This window comes from Lithobates pipiens, unplaced genomic scaffold, assembly GCF_037356315.1.
Source record: "Lithobates pipiens isolate NorthernLeopardFrog02 unplaced genomic scaffold, aLitPip1_a1.2 Scaffold_25, whole genome shotgun sequence".
In the NCBI taxonomy this organism is placed as follows: Eukaryota; Metazoa; Chordata; class Amphibia; order Anura; family Ranidae; genus Lithobates; species Lithobates pipiens.
Window position 1 is genome coordinate 237169351 of NW_027507787.1, and position 15106 is coordinate 237184456.

Below are 15106 nucleotides of genomic sequence, written 5' to 3' on the forward strand. Positions count from 1 at the left end.
GGCCGAGTCCCGCTGTCTGTGTCAATGGATGCAGCAGCGGGACTCAGGAGCGAGCATGCACTGGTGCCCCCAGGGAAAGCAGCTACAGTGGGGGCACTTGATGAAGATTAGGCGCCTGTAGTGACGGAAAGGGAACCCCAGAAAAAGAGGATCGGGGCTGCTCTGTGCAAAACAGAGCAGTTAAGTATAGGCATGTTTGTTATTTTTATATATAAAACAAAACAAAAAAAAACAAAAAAAACAAAGCTTTATAACAACTTTAAGTTATTCCCTTTTTTTTCTTTTCCTTATTGATGAACTTTTTGAGATAATTATCATCTCTGAACTAACTACACTATGAGGCTCTCCGGACTCCCACTTTTTTTTGTGAACACCCCGAGTATTCAAAGAGACCGCTGAGGACTGAACTCCTCGGACCTTCAGGTGACCGTCACATCCCAAATCTTATTTTATGGCATTGAGTTCAATACTATTCAAGAGTAGATAACAAAAAGTTAAACACAAATATAAATAAATATGGTAAATGCAAATATGCTAAATTTTGTCTTCAGGCTGTGAGTAATGTTATTATTAGTTTACACTCAATCAGGGCCGGACTGGGAATAAAAACCAGCCCTGGAAAAAATTTCATACCAGCCCCACAGCATAACCTCATTATTTCCTTGTTCATGAAAGCAAAAACCATACATTTTAAAGCACATTTGATAAAGAGTGTATTATATATAGATATGATATTCCACAGGGCTTTTATATATATATATATATATATATATATATATATATAATATGCATATGCATGCAAATTCCACTTAAAAGTGGTAAGTGGTCAATCATCCTGGGGGGGAACTCAGAACGTGGGGGGGACCACCTTCCGCAGAAATACATTAAGGTAAGGGGGGGTGGGTTACTAATATAAGGGGGAAACCCTTTATATCAGTGCCCCCTTACATTATCGTATTAACTCCCCCCTTACATCAGTCACCCCCCCCTTTCAGACTGGCCTGGTGGTGCTGTCACTGACCTCCTCTCAGGTGCACTGTGCAGGGCTCAGTCAGTCGGCTCCAGCTTGGTGGCTCTGGTTTTATCCTATAGTCTCCAGTCCACAGTCCACACAAGTTTGACTTCTCCCATGACCCCCATCCTGGCGGCGCTCCCACTCTTGACTCCTCTCCAGAATCCCTTAGAGACTGCAGACATGATACAGGAGATGGTCAGAGACTGCAGACTTGATGCAAGAGCTCAATGCATCCTCACCAGTGCCCATCAATGCAGCCTCATTTTGCCCACCAAATGCACCTTTACTCTGCCCGTGAATGTTGTCTCACTGTGCCCACAAATGTGGCTTCACTGTGCCCACCATTGCAGCCTCATTGTGCCCACTAATGCAGCCTCACTGTGCCCATCAAATGCAGCTTTACTCTGCTGTGAATGCAGTCTCACTGTGCCAATGAATGTAGCCTCACTATGCCCATGAATGCAGCCCCTCCTGTGCTCCATGTCCCAGTCTGCAGTCCCTGTCTGTGGGAAGATGTGTTGTTGATGTTCGGTACGGTAACTTGCATGCCAGCAGGATATCCATGACGGCCAGCAGCAGGCAGGGTCTGTTCTTGTTTTGGATGGGGATGGTGCTCCTTCCAGAGGATCTGTTTGCTGTGAGATGGAGTGGTCCCTGGCCACCTGCACCTTCAGCTGTCCTCATTTTCTGGCCCCAGTCAGCCTGTCCTCTGGTCCTGGGGAAGTGGAGAGCACTGGGTGGGAGCTGGAGAGAAGGGGGAGCAGAGAGTACTGGCGGGGTTGGAGAACACATGGGTGGGGGCAAGAGCAGGGGGGAGCGGGGAGCTCTGGGGGGGGGAACTTGAGAGCACTGGGGGGGGGGGCAAAAAGAACACAGAGAGCATGGTATTCTGAGAGCAGTGGGTGAGGCTAAGAGTGTGGGGTGGCGAAGAGCACTGGGGGGGGGGGGGGGCAGAAAAACAGGGTTGGAGAGCACAGGGGCTGGAGAGTACTGGGGGGTACAAAGAACGGGGGGAGTGGAGAGCAATGGGGGGGAGCTTGAGAGCCCCAGTGCGGGCAAGAAAGAACAGAACAGGGGTGGAAAGAATGGGGGACTGGAGAGCACTATGGGGGTGGAGAGCACTGGCAGGGTTGGAGAGCACATGGGTGGGGGCAAAATGCAGGGGGGAGTTGAGAGTAAAGGGGTGGGGAGTGGAGAGTGCTGGGGGTAGCCAAAAAGAACAGGGGTGGAGAGCATGGGGGGGGGGGGCAGGAGAGCGATGGGTGCGGCTTGAGAGCACCAGGGGGCCAGAAAGAACAGGGGTGGGGAGAATGGGGGGCTGGAGAGCACTGGGGTGGGGGCTGGAGAGTGATGGGGAGAGCTGGAGAGTACTGGGGGTGAGAAAGAATGGGGGAGAGCACTGGGGGGAGCGGGGGGAAGAGCACTGAGGGGAGAGCACTGGGGGGAGCGGGGGGAAGAGCACTGAGGGGAGAGCACTGGAGGGAGAGCACTGGGGTGGGGGCTGGAGAGTGATGGGGAGAGCTGGACAGTACTGGGTGTGAGAAAGAATGGGGGAGAGTACTGGGTGTGAGAAAGAATGGGGGAGAGCACTGGGGGGAGCGGGGGGAGAGCACTGGGGGGAGAGGGGGGAAGAGCACTGAGGGGAGAGCACTGGGGGAGCGGGGGGAAGAGCACTGGGGGAGCGGGGGGAAGAGCACTGAGGGGAGAGCACTGGGGGGAGCGGGGGAAGAGCACTGGGGGGAGAGCACTGGGGGGAGAGCACTGGGGGGAGAGCCCCTGGGAGGAGAGCACTGGAGGGGAGAGCACTGAGGGGGGGAGAGCACTGAGGGGGGGAGAGAACTGAGAGGGGGAGAGAACTGAGGGAGAAGAGCACTGGGGGGAGAGAGCACTGGGGGGGAGCACTGTGGGGAGAGAGGAGGGAAAAGCACTGAGGGGTAAGAGCACTGGGGGAAGAGCACTTAGGGGGGTAAGAGCATTGGGGGGGAGAGCACTGGGGGAAGAGCACTGAGGAGAGAGCACTGGGGGGTAAAAGCACTGAGTGGGGAGAGCACTGGGGAGAGAGGGGGAAGAGCACTGAGGGGAGAGCACTGGGGGGTAAAAGCACTGAGGGGGAAGAGCACTGAGGGGAGAGCACTAGGGGAAGAGCACTGAGGGGAGAGCACTGGGGGGGAGAGCACTGGGGAGAGAGGGGGAAGAGCACTGAGGGGAGAGCACTGGGGGGGGAGAGCACTGGGGAGAGTGGGGGAAGAGCACTGAGGGGAGAGCATTGGGGGGGTAAGAGCACTGAGGGGAGTGGAGAGCAGGGGGGGCAGGAGAGTGTGGTGGGGGAGCAGAGCACTGGGGGGGGCAGGGAGCACAAGGTGAAGAGGGGCAGTAAAATAAGTTGGATAGGAGGATCGAGGGGGGGGGGGGGCTGCATATAGAGGAAATGATCTTTCTATATTCCTCCATGCAGCCGCTGAATGCTTGATTCTCTTCCTCTCACATCTGCAAGCATTCGGCAGCTGCATGGAGGAATATAGAAAGATAATTTCGTCTATATGCAGCCCCACAGCGATCCTTCTATCCAGGCACACAGAGCGGGCTGTACAGGCAACATCTCCTCCTATATGGATCACACAGTGCGGGCTGGCAGTGGCTGTGTGTTCGGCCGCCGTGATGTAACACAGTCCCGCCCCCTCCAGACCTGCTCGTATGATAGTAGATAGAATCAAAGCTCTGTCTATCACACGAGCAGGTCTGGGGGGCGGGGCTGTGTTACATCGCGGCGGCCGAACACACAGCCACTGCCAGCCCGCACTGTGTGATCCATATAGGAGGAGAGAGCGGAGCAATGTAGCCGCAACCAAAAGCGGCCCCAGGGCAGGCGGCCTACCGGGAAATCTCCCGGTATCCCGGTAGGCCAGTCCGGCCCTGCACTCAATTCGATTTAAATAGAGGTAACAGGTGAGGCAAAAGCTGATAAAGGGAAGTATACAGTGAGGTTATTTCACTGCATTTTTTTTTTTTGCAAATATCATTTTATTAGTATTTTGAGCATCAAGAACACACATGGGGAGAGCCCCAAAACAAACAATAATAAGTAAAACAAAGGAAACAAAAGAGGTCGCAGCCTCACAAACATGCTGTACATTTACTGGCGTGGCAACTTATGATCTATTAGCAAAACATGTCCTATCTGCCGGCCTTGGAGGCAGAACCCCCATGGCCAGGACCGGTAAAGATGCCCCTGCCTCTCCATAAGAAGCGGTCATGTCGAAGCCTAGCCTAGCGCCTCAGCATAAGGTCATCGTGAGCAGGTTTGGGGCCGCGGCCAAGAGAAAGAGCGAAGACTGAGATGAAAGTAAAAGAGTGACAGAGAAAAGAGAAAAATGGGAGAGAGGGGCGGGGGGGGGGGGGGGAGAGGAAGAGTCAAGGGGAGGAGGTGATGGGTATGGGGGGGGAGGAGGGAGGGGCGGGGTGGGTTTGTTTTTACCTACGCGGACTGTCAGATACCAGTAGTAAGTGAATTAATGGCCAAACAGGGCTTTGCCCTCGTCTGAGTATACAAACGCATTCCAGAGAGACCAAGTCTTTCGATATGTCTCCTGCCGATCCTGGGCTGTAAGCACCAGGTCTTCCATTTTATTTATATCCTCCACTTTCCGTACCCACATCGCCGCTGAAGGCGGTGTCTGCTGTTTCCAAAGCAAGGGGATGCAGGACTTGGTCGCATTCGTTAAGTGACGTAGTATCGATCGTGCGTATTTCCTAGGGGGTATTTCCGAAACATGCAGTAAAAAAAAGGCTGGGTCATTAGGGATTTGCCATTCGGTACATTTTTGAGAGATGGTCCGGACCGCGGCCCAGAACTCCGAAAGCTTAGGGCAGGACCAAAAAATGTGTAAAATTGTGCCCCGTCCTTCGCGACAGCGCCAGCAGCACTCAGATGCATCAGGGTAGATAAGGTGAAGGCGACTAGGCGTCAAGTACCACCGGACAAGAATTTTATAGTTCGTCTCTTGTATTTTGGTGCATATCGAGGACCGCAGAGCGAACCGCAGTATGTTGTTAATTTGTATTTGTGTAAAGGTGCGGCCCAGATCCGTTTCCCATTTAGTGAGACCTGCGATGCGTGGTGGTTGTGCAGGTGTATTGAGTAGGACGTACATTTTAGAAAGGGTTCGGGAAATCGGTTCAGTGTCAGAACAGTATTCTTCAAAAGCAGTAAGCGGTCTGGTATAGTCTAAGGGGTTCGGGAGAGAATGGAGAAAGTGGTGTAGGCGATTGGTGTTCCAAAAATCCAGACGATACGGACCAAAAGGGTCCATAAGATCCGGGATGGAAGTCCAGTTACCCCGCATTACAAACTGAGAGGCTGTAGAGAGATTGGAGTTCCGTAGCGGTCGAAATTGTGCATGTGACAGACCTGGTGTAAAGCTGGGGTTACTGAGGATCGGTGTCAACGGTGATGCTGTGGTCGTCAGAGACTGTTGCAGCGCCGCCTTTGCGCCTTGAGAGATCGTGTTGCCTATGAGGGGGTGGGATTTCACCGCTCGCGGTAGTGCCTCGTAGCACCAGAGAGCCGTCTTCAATGGAATAGAGCACTGTTGTTGCTCAATTTGTGCCCATAGTTTAGCATCGAGATTGCAATCCCAGTCCAATATCCTACCTAAGTGTACATTTCACTGCATTTTTAACCTGCGAGTCAAGATAAAGGAAACCATAAAAAAAATACATAAAGCAAAACACAAATATTTATGCTGTTGCTTGGCAATTGTTTTGAACATATACAGTATCTCACAAACGTAAGTACACATCACACATTTCTGTAAATATTTTCTTCTATCTTTTCATGTGACAACACTGAAGAAATGACACTTGTCTACAATGTAAAGTAGTGAGTGTACAGCTTGTATAACAGTGTAAATTTGCCGTCCCCTCAAAATAACTCAACACACAATCACTAATGTCTAAACCGTTGGCAACAAAAGTGAGTACACCCCTAAGTGAAAATGTCCAAATTGGGCCCAAAGTGTCAATATTTTGTGTGGCCACCATTATTTTCCAGCACTGCCTTAACCCTCTTGGGCATGGAGGTCACCAGAGCTTCACAGGTTGGCACTGGAGTCCTCTTCCCCTCCTCCATGATGACATCACAGAACTGATGGATGTTGGAGACCTTGCGCTCCTCCACCTTCCGTTTGAGGATGCCCCACAGATGATCAATAGGGTTTAGGTCTGGAGACATGCTTGGCCTGTCCATCACCTTTACCCTCAGCTTCTTTAGCAAGGCAGTGGTCATCTGACACACATCTGACACCATCTGACCCAATAAGTTTATCTTGGTCTCATCAGACCACAGAACATGGTTCTAGTAATCCATCTCCTTAGTCTGCTTGTCTTCAGCAAACTGTTTGCGGACTGTCTTCTGTATCATCTTTAGAAGAGGCTTCCTTCTGGGATGACAGCCATGCAGACCAATTTGATGCAGAGTGCGGCGTATGGTCTGACAGACTGACCCCCCCCACCCCTTCAACCTCTGCAGCAATGCTGGCAGCACTCATACGTCTATTTCCCAAAGACAACCTCTGGATATGACGCTGAGCAAATTTATACTGTTATACAAGCTGTACACTCACTACTTTACATTGTAGACAAGTGTAATTTCTTCAGTGCTGTCACATGAAAAGATAGAAGAAAATATGTACAGAAATGTGAGGGGTGTACTCACTTTTGTGAGATACTGTATCTTCTCAAATTTGGTTAAACTTCCCCTCTTGAGTGTTTTTGGGTTACATTTGGCTTTATGCATTGGGTTGCAGCCACATGCAGGGGAAGTTCCCATAAAAGAAAAGAGAAAACGTTCTTCAGCCTCCTGGTCAGTGGCAGCCAGTCCATTAGGGGCGCAGGGGAGCCAACCCCCAATCTACATGCAGGTCGCTGGACGCATGGATTCCAATGTTTTTTTTTTTTAAGCACGTGATTAGAGCCAGAGGCTCTAATAGGCTTCAAAAAAAGGGTGGACTTGGGGTGCAGAGCACTGCGCCCTGAGCCAAAACAGTTGTGTGACGATAGCGAATGAATTTTCACTATTGTCACACTGATCCTCCTCTGGGGCAATCAGGAAATGGTTAATCAAGACCCGTTTCCCAATTGGCCAAAGGGAGAAGCAATCCTATTGGCCTAGGTCAGTGATATGCCATTAGCGGACCTCCAGTTGTTGCAAAACTACAAGTCCCATCATGCTCTGCCTCTGAGTGTCATGTTTGTCAGAGTCTTGTTATGCCTCACGGGACTTGTTGTTCTGCAACAGCTGGAGGTCCACTAATTGCATATCCCTGGCCTAGGAGGAAGAGTGAGGAGACACATGGCTAGAAGAGACGTAGGGGGAGCCCAACCGACCCACCAGCTGCCACTGTCTCCAGGGATGGCTCCCCTGCAGCAGCTCAGACACATCCTCATACATCCCCGCCTCAGACAAGGGAAGGAGGAGGAGGGGAGATGAGTGTGTTATCCCAGGCAGGACATCTGTCTCCTAAGGTAAGAAGGCCTTTCACCTTCCCATCCGTCTGTCTCCCATGCTGTGGTTGCTGGTGTTCCCCGCCTTCATATCCGTCTCCCGTCAAAGGGGGAGGGGTAGAGTTGGTTTGCCCCCCCCCCCCCCCAAATTATTGCGCATCATCCACCACTGCTCCTGGTTATTGGTTGAACCTTTCTGTCTCTTTCTTCACAAAGCCAGAGCTGCTCAGTCTCAGCTTCTCTTCTAGATTGTTTCTCCTAACCAGCCTGGAACTCTAGTCTGTCCACATAGGGGCTAAGTTCACACCTAATGTTGAATGCATGAATGTGCATTTTCTTGCGCTTTTTAAATTGCATTTTCACGCAAAACACATAAGCCAGCCCATTCAGTGTAATTGGCTGTCCTACGCACGACAAATGCACCAAAGTAGCTCTTGTACCTTTTAGTACTCTCTCGCTCTCTCTCCTCTTTGGCTTACACAGCATCAGGAACCATTAGCTCCTGCTGCTCTCAATTACAGCCAATGAGGAGGGGGTAGGGCCGATCTGCTCTCTGTGTGTGAATGGACAATGTCTATCCACAGGAGCGTGGCTCGGGATTGAGCCTGTTCAAGTGTCCCCATAGCATGGGGCTTGCTACTGGGGGCACTCGGCAGGGGGGAGGAGCCAGGACCATTGGCGGGGGACCAAAAAAAAGACAGGGGCTGCTTTGTGCAAAACCTCTACATATAGCAAGTAAGTTCAACATTTTTTTTATTTTATTTTTTAATTACAACCTTTAGAATCACTTTAAAGCTTTCTCCTCTTCTATCAGTCCCCGTCGGCACCGGCACTTTGATGGGGGTGGCTCGGGGACAGTTGTTAGGTGGGTGTGGGATAGACTTCCCTGAATAAATTAGTTTTCAGGGATCTTCTAAAGGTGGACAGGTAGGGGCTGATCGGATATACCGGAGCAGGGAGTTCCAGAGGATGGGAGAGGCTCTGGAGAAGTCCTGAAGGTGAGCATGAGAGGAGGTAACAAGGGAGCTAGAGAGCAGGAGGTCCTGGGAGGAGCGGAGGAGACTATTTGGGGGCGATATCTGCAGATGAGGTTGGTGATGTAGCTGGGGGTGATGTTGTAGATGGCCTTGTATGTTACATAGTATTACATAGTAGGTGAGGTCGACAAAAGGCACAAGTCCAACCTATGTGTGTGATTATATATCAGTATTACATTGTATATCCCTGTATGTTGCGGTCGTTCAGGTGCTTATCTAATAGTTTCTTGAAATTATTAATGCCCCCCACTGAGACCACCGCCTGTGGAAGGGAATTCCACATCCTTGCCGCTCTTACAGTAAAGAACCCTCTACATAGTTTAAGGTTAAACCTCTTTTCTTCAACAATGTTGTTGGCCTTTTGAATTTTATACAGTGGGATAGGGGAAGGCAGTGAAGGGATTGGCAGAGAGGGGCAGCAGTCGCGGATCGATGAGTGAGGTGTATTAGTCTATCAGCGGCATTCATAATAGACTGAAGGGGGGATGGGCATGCTTAATGGTTGGCCATTAAGGAGACAGTTCCCCAATAACGTTTACTGTATAAAAAAAGGTCAGTTGGCATGGACCATAGGGTGAGTACATGGATTGAAAACTGGCTACAAGGGCGAGTTCAGAGGGTGGTGATAAACGGGGAGTACTCGGAATGGTCAGGGGCGGGTAGTGGGGTCCCCCAGGGTTCTGTGCTGGGACCAATCCTATTTAATTTATTTGTAAATGACCTGGAGGATGGGGTAAACGGTTCAATCTCTGTTATAATCACACACATAGGTTGGACATTGATGGACTTGTGTCTTTTTTCAACTTCACCTACAATGTAACTATGTAAGAGTTGCAGTATATATATTGTGGGTTTTTTTGCACTAAAATTCACTAAAGTGTATGTTTTCTAAATAAATTGCATTAAAAAAAAAATGCTGCACAAATACTGTGACATAAAAAATTGCAATGGCCGCCATATTATTCTCTAGGGTCTCTGCTAAATATATATATATATATATATATATATATATATATATATATATATATATATATGTTTGGGGGTTCTGAGTAAAATAAATAAATAAATAAATAAATATATATATATATATATATATATATATATATATATATATATATATATATATATATATATATATATATATATATAAAATTTTTTTTTTTTTTTTTTTTTATTGTAAACATAAAGTGTCAGAATAGAGTTTTTAAAACCTGAGGCTGTGACTAGACAGTGGAATCTCATTAGACTGGTTTGCTGCCAAAGACGAAACATGGTAGGGGTCGCGAGAGTGGAGTTACACAGGAGAAAACAGAGGAGTGCACCTGACAGCTCAGTGGTATTTTTTTTGCTTCCTGTTTTTCCTGTGATGAAGATACAAACGTTGTTGCCATAGCAAAATAATAAAATAGCTCTGGGGAAGTCCCACTCACAAGGAGGGTAACGCTCCCTATATATATGAGGATCCATACACACAGTATGGGCAGTGCAGAGCTGTCAGGTGCTCTCCTCTGTTTTCTCCTCTGTTTTCTCTTCTGTTTTCTCCTCTTACACCAATCAGTATTACATTGGCGCAGTGCTAGATTGTTAGTACACGAGGATTACATAAGGGTGAGTATTATATTTTATATTGTCAAATACCTGAAAGCATTTTGTGTTTGATCAGTTTCTGCTTGTGTATATAAAAAAGACTAAATTTAAAAAAAAAAAGCAACAAAAAGAGTACAAGTTAGTCTGTGTTATGTAAATATAGGGGTTTATTTAAAAACAAAATTAAAAAAAATAATAATAATGTAGCCTTGTGTACAGTGATTTTTCCATTTACATTTTTGCTGTGTGAAATGGCTATTTGCTCTTCTGAACAAATGTTCTGTTAGTATAGGCAGTAGTAAAATACCACATTATGGCCACTAGATGGAGCTGAGGACATATGTACGTCTTTATACCAAGAGAACACTAGAGGGATTTAGCAAAAAAAAATAAAAGTGGACCTTCAGTCATTATTGTAAATTCACACAGAATTTATAGCACACAAAATTAGAGTTTTATCACATTATCCTAAACAATGCAATATATGTGTTTATTAAATATAATAATAATAATGTAGCTATTCGTCCAGTGAAATTGCATGTACATTTGTCCTGTGTGAAGTGGGTTAAAGCCAACATTCTTTAGGATATTTTCTCTTCCGAAATGAATGTTCTGTTATTATAGGGCTATAGGCAATAGTAAAATATCACATTATGGCCACTAGATGGAGCTGAGGAGTATAGGTCATATGTACGTCTTTGCACCTAGAGAACACTAGAGGGATTTAGCAACAAAAAAAAAAGTAATTAAAGCGGACCTTCAGTCATTATTGTAAATTCACACAGAATTTATAGCACACAAAATCAGATACGCGCTTAATAACATTATCTTAAACAATGTAATTTAGGGGTTTATTTAAAAAAAATTATAATGTAGCTATTCGTCCAGTGAATTTGCATGTACATTTGTCTCATGTGAAATGGGTTAAAGGAAGCGTTCTTTTTCTCTTCCGAATGAATGTTCTGTTATTATAGGCAATAGTAAAATACCACATTATGGCCACTAGATGGAGCTGAGGAGCATAGGACATATGTATTTGTAACAAGAGAGAGAACACTAGAGGGATTTGGCAAAAAAATAAAAAAATAAAGAATTAATTGCTACATCTAATAATTTTCTCTAGTGTTTTCTAGAATTGTTACTGTGACAGACCGCCTGGCACCCTGTCAAGATACAGCTTCCTCCACTCTGGAACCAGGAACTAGGTATTTTAGCTGAAAATTGCACCCAAGAACTAGACAACACTAGCATAGATCCAACCCGGAACTCTCTTTATTGTAAATTCACACAGAATACATAGCACACAAAATCAGATAAGGGCTTGATCACATTATCCTAAACAATGCAATTTAGGGGTTCATAAAAAAAAAAAAAATAATAATAATGTAGCTATTCGTCCAGTGAATTTGCATGTACATTTGTCCCGTGTGAAATGGGTTATATAGCAAACATTCTGTAGGCTGTTTTCTCTTCTGAATGAATGTTCTGTTATTATAAGCAATAGTAAAATATTGCATTATGGCCACTAGATGGAGCTTAAGAGCATAGGAAATACGTCTTTGGAACAAGAGAGAGAACACTAGAGGGATTTGGCAAAAAAAAAAAAGAAGAAATAAATGGCTACATCTATTTGCTAATTTTACTCTAGTGTTTTCTAGAATTGTTACTGGAACAGACCGCCTGGCACCCTATCATGATATAGCTTCCTCCACTCTGGAACCAGGTATTTTAGCTGAGAATTGCACCCAAGAACCAGACGACACTAGCATAGGTCCAAAGTGGAACTCTTTATTATAAATTCACACAGAATACATAGCACACAAAATCAGATAAGGGTTTGATCACATTTTCCTAAACAATGCATTTTAGGGGTTCATAAAAAATAATAATAATGTAAATGTAAATAAAAATAATAATGTAGCTATTCGTCCAGTGAATTTGCATGTACATTTGTCTCGTGTGAAATGGGTTATAGCCAACATTCTTTAGGCTATTTTCTCTTCCAAATGAATGTTCTGTTATTATAGGCAATAGTAAAATACCACATTATGGCCACTAGATGGAGCTGAGGAGCATAGGACATATGTATTTATAACAAGAGAGAGAACACTAGGCGGATTTGGCAAAAAAAATGGCTACATCTATTTGCTAGAATTGAACAATGCTTTCTAGAATTGTTACTGTGATGGACCGCCTGGCACCCCGTCATGATATAGCTTCCTCCACTCAGGAACCAGGTGTTTTAGCTGAGAATTGCACCCAAGAACTAGACGACACTAGCATAGGTGCAAACTGGAACTCTCTTTATTGTAAATTCACACAGAATACATAGCACACAAAATCAGATAAGGGCTTGATCACATTATCCTAAACAGTGCAAACTTTAAACAGTAATATCATCAGTACATCTAATATAAAACTAGCAGCTAACAGTGATCTAATCAAACAAGAATCCAACCAACAGCTGACTAATTACCCAGTAATCTAATGAACAGCTAGAGCCCTAGACAAGCCTTGATTAGTCAGGGGGTGCCCACCACAGACAGTCGGCAACATATCTCATTAAATAGCTTTCTTTTCACACCCATTTTCTCACTGAGTTTCAGGTTGGCAGAGACCATCATGGCTTCCTTGACTATTAAATGTGATAATAAGATCTCATCTTGCATTCTATAACAGGACATCTTCCTGATTGCTCGTAGCTCCCTCAAATGCCAGGGCCATAGTCAGTAGGCATATGGCTACCCTGCAGCCCACTCTAAATGCCCCTAACCCAGGTGGGTCTGTCACAGTTACATTGTATCTCTTGTTGTAAAGACATGCGTATTTCCTATGCTCCTCAGCTCCATCTAGTGGTCATAATGCTGTATCACAACTGGAGCACACATGCATGGCAACCAATCAGTTTCTGTCTTTTATTTTTAAAGCTTAAAGTGGTTGTACACCCTTATATATACCCAGTGAAGTGACTGTCCTTTAGGTGATACACACAGATGAAACAAATCATCCTACATACGTTTTACCTGTTTATCTGCAGTCTTTTCTTCTCTACATCTGTTCAAAGTGCAGAGTTATAAAGCTTGTCTGAGAGGTCAGAAAAAAGGGGGTGGAGAATGGAAGTTACACTCTGCAGAGCTTTGAGAGCTTAATGGAGGGAAGGGACACCCCCCACCATTCACACAGGAACAGATCTGAGGCGTTCAATCACAGCCTGTATGCTGGAATTCCCTCCCCTGTCACCATTTTTTTCTCTGTGTCAGGAAAATTGGCAAAAGTGATAGAAGAGGAAGGAGGCAGCAGACAGAAATGACGCTTAAGGCCCGTACACACGGTCAGACTTTTTGACAACAAACATGCAAATTAGCTGTTTTGGAGCAACATTCGACTGTGTGTACGCTCCATCGGACAAACTTTTTCTGTTTTCATCGGACTTTTGTTGGCTGTGCGAACGGACAAACTTTTTGGCAACAAAAGTCAGATGGAGCAAAGTCCGACCGTGTGTACGCAAAAGCATCAGACTTTTGTACAAGGTACAAACACACATGCTCAGAACCAATGCAAAAGATCAGACTACAATACAGAAGTTCACCAAAGGTGGCGCTGGAGTCATTGAACGTCCTCTTTTGAAAAGGCGTCAGTACGTTGTGACGTCATTACGTTCGTGTTTGTTGTCAAAAAGTCCGACCGTGTGTATGCAATACAAACTTGTGGACCACGCCCTTTGTACAAAAGTCCACGGAAAAGTTTGTACAAAGTCCGACCGTGTGTATGAGGCTTAAGTGCTCTTGAGACAAGCACACACTATAGAGGGATATGCTTTGTTCAGATTTCATGTCTGAGGTTTACAAGCACTTTAACTAAACTTAAAGAGGAAGTAAACCCTGATGAGTTTACTTCCTCTTTTTTTCCCTGCAAAGGCAAAGCATAATGGACTACTATGCATCGCATCGCATCGCATAGTAGCCCATTATGTGTCACTTACCTGACACAGGAGCCAGCGAAGTCACCGCTGTCCCCTGTAGTCCGCCGCATCCATCTTGCTGGTGGCGTCTCGCAGCTCCGCCGCTGTCATTCGGCGAAGCCGCGATGACGTCACTCCCGCGCATGCGCACGGGAGTCGACAAATGCGGCAGCTCCATTCTTGGAACTGCCGCGTTCAGTGCGCCTGCGCGCCGCTGTCTACGGCGCATGCGCCGTAGACAGCGGTGCCCGTTTTCGGGTAAATATCTCTTAAACCATATAGGTTTAGGAGATATTTCTCGGACCTACAGGTAAGCCTTAATCTAGGCTTACCTGTAGGTCAAAGTGGTTTGCAAGGGTTTACAAACACTTTAACTTAGCTGAAGATAAAAGCTGATTGGTTGGCATGCACATCTGCTCCAGATTCCGTCTGGTTCAGTTTAGGTAAATCCCCCCAGAATTATGAGCACTTGGTAGAATTGAGAACTGAAAATAAACAAATGAATGTTCTTTTATTATTGGCAGTAGTAAAATACTGAAGTATGGATCTGAGAAGCAAAGGAAATACATATGTCTTTTTTAACAATGAGAGATCCTTTGTAACAATTATAGAGAACGCTAGAGAGAATTAGCAAATAAATGTAACCATTACTTACTATTTATTTACAGTGCCTTGAAAAAGTATTCATACCCCTTGAAATTTTCCACATTTTGTTATGTTACAACCAAAAACATAAATGTATTTTGTTGGGATTTTATGTGATAAACCAACACAAAGTGGCACATAATTGTGAAGTGAAAGGAAAATGATAAATGGTTTTCAATTTTTTTACAAATAAATATGTGAAAATTGTATGGGGGGTACATTTGTATGGCGCCCCCCGGAGTCAATACTTTGTAGAACCCCCTTTCTCTGCAATTACAGCTGCAAGTCTTTTTGGGGATGTCTCTACCAGCTTTGCACATCTAGAGAGGACATTTCTGCCCATTCTTCTTCTCTGCAAAA

At 45.7% G+C, this 15106-nt stretch overlaps 1 protein-coding gene across 3 annotated transcripts in view; it reads left to right on the forward strand.

Moving 5' to 3' along the window:
* LOC143930019 (C-type lectin domain family 2 member L-like) overlaps positions 1 to 15106 on the forward strand; it is a 111836-nt gene that overhangs the window by 86452 nt on the left and 10278 nt on the right. For 2 of the 3 annotated variants that reach the window (XM_077453926.1, XM_077453925.1), the window contains exons 1-2: positions 10036 to 10161; positions 11264 to 11345. The gene's annotated coding sequence lies outside the window, so the exon portion shown is untranslated. Of the gene's footprint in view, positions 1 to 10035; positions 10162 to 11263; positions 11346 to 15106 lie in introns of those variants that run through there. The other variant, XM_077453924.1, reaches the window with a different exon arrangement.